Below are 8,595 nucleotides of genomic sequence, written 5' to 3' on the forward strand. Positions count from 1 at the left end.
GATACCCAGCAACACTCACAGCTCCTCCAGAGAGCTCCTCAGACCCCCAAAACACACCTGAGATACCCAGCAACACTCACAGCTCCTCCAGAGAGTTTCTCACATGTCCAAAACACTCCTGAGATACCTACCAACACTCCAGAGAGCTCCTCAGACATCCAAAACACACCTCAGATACCTACCAGCACTCACAGCACCTCCAGACACCCAAAACACTCCTGAGATACCCAGCAACACTCACAGCTCCTCCAGAGAGCTCCTCACATGTCCAAAACACTTCTGAGATACCTACCAGCACTCCAGAGAGCTCCTCAGACACCCCAAACCCACCCCAGGGGTGCAGCTCTGCTTTACATCTCCAGCAGAGCCATGTCTGGTGTGCTGTGGCCAGAGAGGAGATCCATGAGAACTTTTCCCCCTGGTTTTAATTCCACCCCAAACCCCTGGCTGTATCAACACGAGAGGTTTTGTGCCTTCACAGCAGGCATCTATCATCTCAGCCAGGAACACGGGTCCAGAGTGTGGGGAAGGGCCATTTCTGGCCTAAGGTCGTTGCCCAAGAACAAACATGGAAACAACGGGGTCATTTCAGAGCAAAACACGCCAGAAACCTCCAAACACAGAAAATTTGGTGAGACAAAAGATCAAGGTGCCTCTTGACTTCTCAGGCAGGTGAATGTCCTGCTGAGAGATGCAGAGATCTGCTCAGAAGGGCCTGAGTCCAAAACTCTTCCCCCACAGAGGAAGTACTTCAACAGCAAGTGAAATATTAAGGTTATTTATGGTAAAGAAGCAATGCTGATGCCTTGGAGGAGCATGCCAAACACATAGAGCAAACCCAGACTTGGTTTTCATTGGATTTGTCCTGACATGGTGATGGAAAAGCTCATGTTCTGCACCAGCCCTTCATCCATATAAAGAATTCTTTCTATCCCACAGGAAGAACTTTTGTCATCTGGGCTTGCTGTGTGAACAAAGTGTGAGGGCTGGAGGAAAAGGAGCAGAAATGAGGCTCTGTCAGGCTGATTTCCATCCTTGGAGGGGGTCAGACCTGAGGTCTTGGGTGCTGCACACATTTAGGACACAAACACTGTGCAACTTTAGCAGAAACGGAGCCGTTTTTGTCCCCATCACGAGGAACTCAAGGAGCCAACCCCACCAGGGACACCTCCCTGAACACCCTTGCAGAGAGAGAGAGAGAGAGAGGAGTCTTTTTGAGCACTTTTAGCAACTTCAAAAGGCATCCTTTGAAGTTTAGCAAAGGCCTTTGAAGTCCTCCCGATGCGAAAGGGAGTGGAGGAGATGCCTCCTTCAAGATGCTCCACCACAGGCAATGCAAGGCAGAAGATCCAGGCTGTCCCATGGTTGTATCCAGCAGCTGCCCCAGGTCATGAATGAGACACCATTTCTGACAAGTCATCAATCCCCACAGATGCTCCAAATCCTCATCTGGCTGACCTGAACAGCATCCAGGAGCAGAGATGGGAGCTCAGTTATCCTGGGACAGCAGCCTCCAGCCCGGCTGCAAAAAGCCAAGGGCATCCCTTGAACAAGTTTTAATGAAGTGGAAGGGAATGCTAATAAAGCTGGCATTCAGCAAAACAAAATTCAGGATTTTTGCAAAGTGTAGGATTTTAAAGAAGGCTTTTGCAGGCATGTGACTTTGTTCCTTTTCAATGTGAGCAGGACACGGTGCTTCCAACCTCATCATGTCAATGCCATTTAATTGTGACTATCATGTTTTAATAATGCCAGCTCCTCTGACTTAGAGGGAAACCTTAAATGGTGAAATCCCCACCAATGCTGGGGTTTTTTGAATTCTTTTTATACCACAAACTATCCCCAGCAGCAAGTTCTGCTGGCCCCAAACTCCACACCCATGGAGACAAGCAAAGGAACCCTGCACCTGTGAAAAACAGTAAAAATGCAGAAATCAAATCTCAAGTTTCAGTTAACCCTTTAAGGAGCTCCAAGGGATGATTGTGACTCTCCAAATACAAACACCTGCTGCCATCTGCCAGGAGGACTTTTGTGATAAGAACCTTTGGTGTGTTGGGCTTTTCCTCCTACAGTGCAACTTCTGTAGCACCTCAAGCCTGTGGATACGGGCTGGGGATGCTCCAAGGGGAAAAGAAGAATAAATATGGTGTTTTCATTTCAGAAGTTAAACTGGCAATGCACAAACCCCACCCTTTCTCAGAGAAAGATTCAAGACATGCCCATCCACCCAAATATTTTTGTATTTCTGCAAAAGCAAAGCTACTTTGAGGAAAAACACGGCTGGGAGAGAGACAGGTCTGTTGGCAGAGCCCTGCTGTGGGGACTCACATTCATCCAAACGGGGCATGTGGAGAAATATTGGACATCCCCACCCCAGAGTTGTGCATGTGAACACATCTGGACCCAGGGAACAAAAGCAGCCTCTCTCCACTGTGCTGATAAATAATGGAAAGGCAAAGTGCCCTGCAGAAGCAGCACCACACTGTTCGGCCTCGGGCGAGACGGAGGAAAATTCGGTACCCATGAGGTCTGGAACAGTGGGATTAATAACACATCAATTTTAATGCAGGGTGGTTTGTGAGGTTTTTTTCCCCTTTTTCCTTTTTTTTTTCTTCTTTCCTTTCCCTGCTTCACAAACAGCAAAGTGAATGTTTGAGCATCTCAGTGGGGGGTTAATGAGGACTCTGATTAGTTATTCAGATTTGCCGATGCTGCCTACATCCATCCTCCGATGGGGGAGTAACAGGAAAGGGTTTGCAGAAAAAGCTCTTAAAGATGACCTGCTTGGCTTTCACAGCTCTGGGGGATGAAGGTTTTGGGGGGCTCACGTTACAGGGGTCCCCAACCCCAAAATCTTAGTGCCAACTTTGAGATGGAAAAGCTCCTTTGCCCATCATTTGTCAGGGATGCTGAAAGCTGCTGCACCTTCAGCCACGCCAACTCCTGTAAAGTTTCTGAGGAAAACATTTGGATTTGTGGGATTTTTTTCAAGTGAAAAAAAAAAATAAATATAAGATCCTTGGGTGCACTCAATGAAATTTGTGTGCAGTTCTGGTCAGATGTGCAAGACCAAAAATGAGGGATGGACGGATGCGTGGATTCAGGGATGCCAAGGATGCACAGATGCATGGATGAACACACATGGTGAAAAGACACATGGACACATGGTGGAAGGAAAGATGGATCATCCCACAAGCCACCACTGGGCTGCAAAAAATGCAACAACTGCTGCAGTATTTCCTACAGCATCCCATAAAAATCTAACAGTGCTTTATGTCCTTGCGGAAAAGCAATGAGCTCACCTCCTTGCTCCTTGACCCAGAGATATTTTAAGCAGGTTGAGCTCACTTCAGTATTTTAAGAAGGTGGAACTGCTGTTTTTTGGGGTTTCTTTCCAGATTTAGGCTTTTGTTCTCCACCTGCATCAAAAATCAAAATAAACCTGAGAAAATAAATGCCAGCTGCCCAAAATGATGCTGCAAAAGGCCAAAAGGATGGAGCCAGGGATGAGTTTCGTGGCATTGCCAAGGGGCCAGCAAAAAAATTCAGGCATTATTTTAGGATTCACTCTAGGATTCATTATTTCTTCATCAAGAAGAAATATTTGAAGGATCAGCAGGAGGCTGAAGCCACTCTCAGTGGTAAATTCATCCTAACAATGAATGTCAACACTTGATTTCTTTTTGGGTCCAGAGATCCAGCTGGCTCTTGCTCTGAGCACCAACCTAACATCCAGCAGGGGTTTTGGGCGACTAAACTCTCTGGTATTTGTGTCATTTCCCACACCACCTGCCAGGATTTAAGGGAAAAGACAAACTGGAGTTATCCTTTGATTTTACATCGAGGAACTCCATCCCAAGCACTCTTTTCCCAAGGACTGCCTCCATATGCTTTGTCTGGGTTTTAAACGGTGTGTTAATTGTTCTGAATTAACAGCTCCAGCTGGAGAAGCAAACAAGCGATTTGCAACCTTAAGATAACATCCAACTTATCTCAAGTGATTTAAATTGGGATTTTTTTTGTTTGGTTGGGGGGATTAGTGGTTTTTTTTGATGGGGTTTGGGTTTTTTGGAGGGGATATAACGCTTTTCTGGTTGTGAATGCACTGTCCAGAGCCTGGCTAAAATCACTTATTTCCCCCAATCTATCAGGAGTGGCCATTGGCACATGGCCACAGGAGGAGGTGGGATTGTAGGACAAAGAGAAAAAATTAAAAATCTCTGCATTTCGATTTGCTTTAAAGGCAGGAAAAATCAAACACAAGCTCATCACTGCTGGGCAAAGCACTGACTGCAGAAGAGTTAAGGATTATTTTCTTCCCAACACCCTTTTTGTTTTTATTACATAGAATCAGGGAATCCCACAATGGTTTGGCTTGGAAGAGACCCTAAAACTCACCTTGTTCCAGCTCCCTACCCCAGGCAGGGACACCTTCCACTATCCCACTTTGTTCTAAATCCCTGTCCAACCAGCCTGTACCAGGGCCTCACCACCCTCACAAGGAAGAATTTCCATTTACAGTTGGTTTCAAAATATTCAAGCTCTCAAAAAGACCAAAAAAACCCACCAGCAAACTCTGTCAAGCTTTATCCCTTTTCCCACTTTCATCTTTTTCCCTTTCCTTTTTTTCTTTTGCTGCTAGATAGAGGAAGGGAGAAGGAAAGACCATGATGATTATTTGTTTACAATAGTGGATCTTCAACATGAATATATCAATTTTATTTTAATTGCCATTTCAGCAATTTAAATCCTTTCTAGTCTCACTCAGGGGGTGGGATTCAAGGAGGAAAGTCCATCCCTCCCTCCCCACCCTTCCATTCCTGTTTTTAAGAGAAGCCAATGGTGCTGGCAGCAAAACAGACTCCACAAGGAAAGATTTCTATGATTTTGGCCAAGTGTTTGTCGCCAGACTGAGTGGAAATTCCTCTTGCTACCTGTCCTGGCTGCAGCCAGGAGAGGGTTAATTTCTGCAGAGGCTGGGAGGGGGCATGGCCAGGACCTGGTTATTCTATACCACTTCACATCATTTTTGGGGGGAAGGGCAGGAAAGGGACTCTCTTCCCAGCCAGAGCAGCTCTGGCTTAAAGGTGAGCAGTTTTGTATGTGAATCACTCTTTTTTGTACCCTTTTGTTATTAATATTGTTGCTGTTACCATTTGTTTTCTCATTCCATTTTCCAGTAAATTGTTCTTATCTCAACCCCTCGTTTTGATGATGATCTTTGCCTTCCATGTCTCTAATTCTCTTCTCCAGGAGGAGAAGGGGAGGGGACAGGGGATCCAGTGAGCAGCACAGTGGTTTGCAGAGTCTCAGTAGAAGCACTGAACAGGGGGGACTATTCCTAAACTCCACCCCAGCCAAGAGTGAGTTGGGAGTCAGTGTCCATCAAACTCCCAACTCCCAAATGTTTTCCAAGAGCATCAGGATTGGGTCCTATCAGAAGAGTGGGGTCATGGATGGCGTCATGGCCCTCCAACACGGTCTTCTGCTGAAGATGGGACAGTTTATCTCCATTTTGTCTCCTTTTCCCAGAGAAAAAAAGGTCCAGCTGTGCCCTGAAGACACGAAGAAGGGACATTAAGATGCAATGACGCATCCTTCTCCAGCCATGGGAGGCACCTCCAAAACACAGCCCCAACGCTGGGGCCGTGGGGCTCAGGCAGCCTCGGATGCTCAGATCCCCAGTGCCAAACTGTGCTACCTGACGACCTCCTGGCACATGGATAAAGCAACAGGAGAAGCGATAAATCACTTTGGCACCTTCCCTGGGCATGGCAGCCCTTGATAAAATACCAAAACTCAGGGGAGGGAGTCTGACACCACACTATTCCCAGTGCATTCTGTTGCGCAGATTAATCCTTCTTGATGGAGAATTACAATTAGGGCTCCGTCTTAAGGAGATATCAGCAATCAGATATCTTATCAAATGCCACCTCAATTATTCAAATAATCCCTGGCTCTTAGATTTGGGTGCTGTTTAGGGAAAGCGGTCCGATTAATGTGCTGACACTTCCCCATCACGTCCGACATCCTCAACTTCGTGTCTGATTATGGAATTTGCATTCAATTTAATTTTTTTTCCATCTGGAGTAAATGAATAATCCGAGTACCTACCCCAGCCTTAATTACATTTGTTAAATTAAAAACCTGGGATGTGAGAAATTTAAATGCATGTAGCTCCATGGCCAGACAAACCTGCATGTTCAACCTGCTGCAGCCCTGCCAGCTCCTGCTCCAATTTCTCTTCCTTCCCCACAGCCAGGCATCAAGGAAATTACAACTAGAAAACAAAAATTCTTTCTAAACGATGAAACAATAGATGATCTTTTGACATTTCCAGCGCTGTTTGCGAGGGAATGAGATAAAATGTAATAAATTCATATACTTCTGTGTGTTTCTTGGCTCCAGCAGCTAAAATTTCCATCTCTTTATGCAGGAGTCCTGGGGAGCAGAAATCCTTGATAATGCCAAACAATTCGACACTTTATTTTCTCTTTACTCCACACCATGCAAAAACACAGGCTTCAAGCTGCCAGCTGCTGGGAGTGAAACCAGATGCCACATCCCTTTTCCATATGGAAACAGAAATCGCCGTGTCTGGGGGGGCCGTGAGCTCCCCCAGCCCTCCGTGACCCCAGGGCTGCTACTGGCACACAGCAAAAGCTCCCTCCAACTGCAAAAAACTCACTATTTCAATGGTGTAATTGTCATTTTCCACACAGCCTGGCTCAGGCTGGATCCTGGTACCATCAGACCCAGAGAACGTGAAAAAAGATTCACCCCCAAGCCATCATATTTCCTAATTTTACAATAAAGAAGTGTAAGTAGAACTACTGAACTTGATAGATTTTTCAAAATAAACTCAGCAAAAGCTTGCTGAATTTCCCTTCTTTTGGAGATGATGAAACTTAAAAGGAATTAATAGGTGGACTCAAAAGTGGTGATGAGAAAAGTGCCCAAATAATTAAAGAATAATTAAACATTAAATGGAAGATAAAGCATTACCAGCTCAGACCATTTTAAGGGGAATACTTCACAGATTAATTGGAAATGGGAAATGTCAAATAAATAAATTTGGGTGTTGATCTAGATGTCAACAGCAATGAAAAGGTTGAGGAAAGTCTCTTCTCAACACTCACAAAGACTGAATTAAATAACTTTCATGTCAGTGAGTGCACTGACAGCAATCCCCCAGTTTGAGGCTTGTGAGACCAGTAATAAAACAGAGTTAAAAATATTCAGGGAAAGCCACACTTGGGTAAAGTGAGACAGGTGAGAGCAGAATCAAAAATATTTTTCCTTTCCTTCCAGCATGCTTGCAGCTCAGACAAGATTTCTGCACTCCTGGGAATCTGGATTTGACTCCCCAGCCCAAAAAAATCCCTCCAGAGGGGTTTAACAGAGCATCCCCCCAGGCACAGTGGCCACCAGATCTGGCCATCAGAGGAGGCAACTCAGATGCAGCCTAATGGACCTGTGGTTCCTCATCCTTCCTGACTTTCTTCTGCTTTGTTTGGAGTTAACAGTTCTAGTTCCGGAGAAGAAAACATCATGTTTTAGCAATGAGGTCCCCAGCGAGGCTGTTTAAAAATTAATTAGTGCCATGCAACGTATTAGCGATGAATAGTAATTTTAGCTTTTGTACCTACTTCATTGCCTTCTACATGGTTGTTATTCCAGCTTTTCCATGGTGCTCCCAGCCAGCCAGGACCTACACAGAGCACACCAAGGGAATTATTGGCTGTGTCTCCTGGAAATGCCCAATTCAACAGCAAACACACCCCCCCAACGTGTTCTCTCTGAAGCTTTTAAATCAATTAAGGTCATATTTGCTGAGCTGGCGGGAAGGTTGGGAAGCTGCTCTGCTCACAGAGGTGCCCATCATCCAAAATCTGCAGCTGTCCAAGGGCAGTCCCTGAGCAACGAGGGCCTTGTGGTGAGGAGGAGGTTGTGGGTTGTGGCTTCATCCAGGGTGGAGGACAGAGGTCCTCCCTCCATGGACAGACACGGGTGTCCAAACCCAAACCTGAAGGTGGAGAACCTTCCAGGACGGAGGTCTGCCAGCCCCAGATGTTTCTGCCAGCCCCAAGGATGAAGATTTTCCTCCAGCCTCAAGGATGAAGATTTTCCTCCAAACCCAAGGAAGATCCCCATATCCCAAAAATGGACATACACTCCCAGCTCTGAAGGTGAAGATGCTCAAGCCTCAGGGATGGAGCTGCACAAAACACAAGGAAGAATCCACCTAACCCCAAGGTTGGGAATTTCCCCAACCACAAGGAAGGCGATCTCCCAACCCTGCAGATGAAGATCTCCAAAACCCAAGGATGGAGACTCACAAACTTTGAGGATAAAGCTCCTAACCCCGAGTACAGGGATCCACCAACCCTGACAATGTAGAGCCTCAAAACCCAAGGACCCTCACAACCCTGAGGACAGAGATTGGACAGAGATTCTGCAGACTCCAAGGATGGAGATCCCCCGACCAAAAATGGAGAGAGAAATCCCCTCCAGAACAAAGACCCCCCCAAACCTAAGGATGCAAACCCCATCTCCCCCAGTCCCACAGAAGGAAATCACCCCCTGGGACATCAG

The 8,595-nt window shown here is 46.1% G+C and overlaps 1 protein-coding gene across 1 annotated transcript in view; it reads right to left on the bottom strand.

The window, feature by feature from the left end:
* Positions 1 to 7,743, bottom strand: part of PKNOX2 (PBX/knotted 1 homeobox 2) — a 50,567-nt gene extending 42,824 nt beyond the window's left edge. Inside the window, exon 1 of the mRNA XM_033519693.1 lies at positions 7,650 to 7,743. The gene's annotated coding sequence lies outside the window, so the exon portion shown is untranslated. The remainder of the gene's footprint in view (positions 1 to 7,649) is intronic.
* Between the last annotated feature and the right edge of the window lie 852 nt (positions 7,744 to 8,595).

Source organism: Parus major, chromosome 24, assembly GCF_001522545.3.
Source record: "Parus major isolate Abel chromosome 24, Parus_major1.1, whole genome shotgun sequence".
Classification (NCBI taxonomy): Eukaryota; Metazoa; Chordata; class Aves; order Passeriformes; family Paridae; genus Parus; species Parus major.